Source organism: Rhagoletis zephyria, unplaced genomic scaffold (genome assembly GCF_001687245.7).
Source record: "Rhagoletis zephyria isolate East Lansing unplaced genomic scaffold, Rhagoletis_zephyria_1.1 Rzeph_scaffold_00321, whole genome shotgun sequence".
NCBI classification, from domain to species: domain Eukaryota; kingdom Metazoa; phylum Arthropoda; class Insecta; order Diptera; family Tephritidae; genus Rhagoletis; species Rhagoletis zephyria.
In genome coordinates this window covers 119,791-120,009 of record NW_016157405.1, presented here as the reverse complement: position 1 = coordinate 120,009, position 219 = coordinate 119,791, and positions in this window count along the sequence as shown.

Here is a 219-nt window from a genome sequence, read left to right as displayed (position 1 = left end):
AAAAACCAACAATACCAACAACCACATGATCAAGTGAATTGCAGCGGAATAGCTGCGCTTGATTGTGTTGGCATAACAAAAATGAAAATAGTGGAAAAAAGCAAACGATAATTTACAAGGCGTACTTAGCACGGTGCATAGGCAACTGGCTGAGTCAGTGGGATCGTCGGTTCGAAGCCTACTGAACGAAGTCTGATGAGGAATGTGGTGATTTCCGAA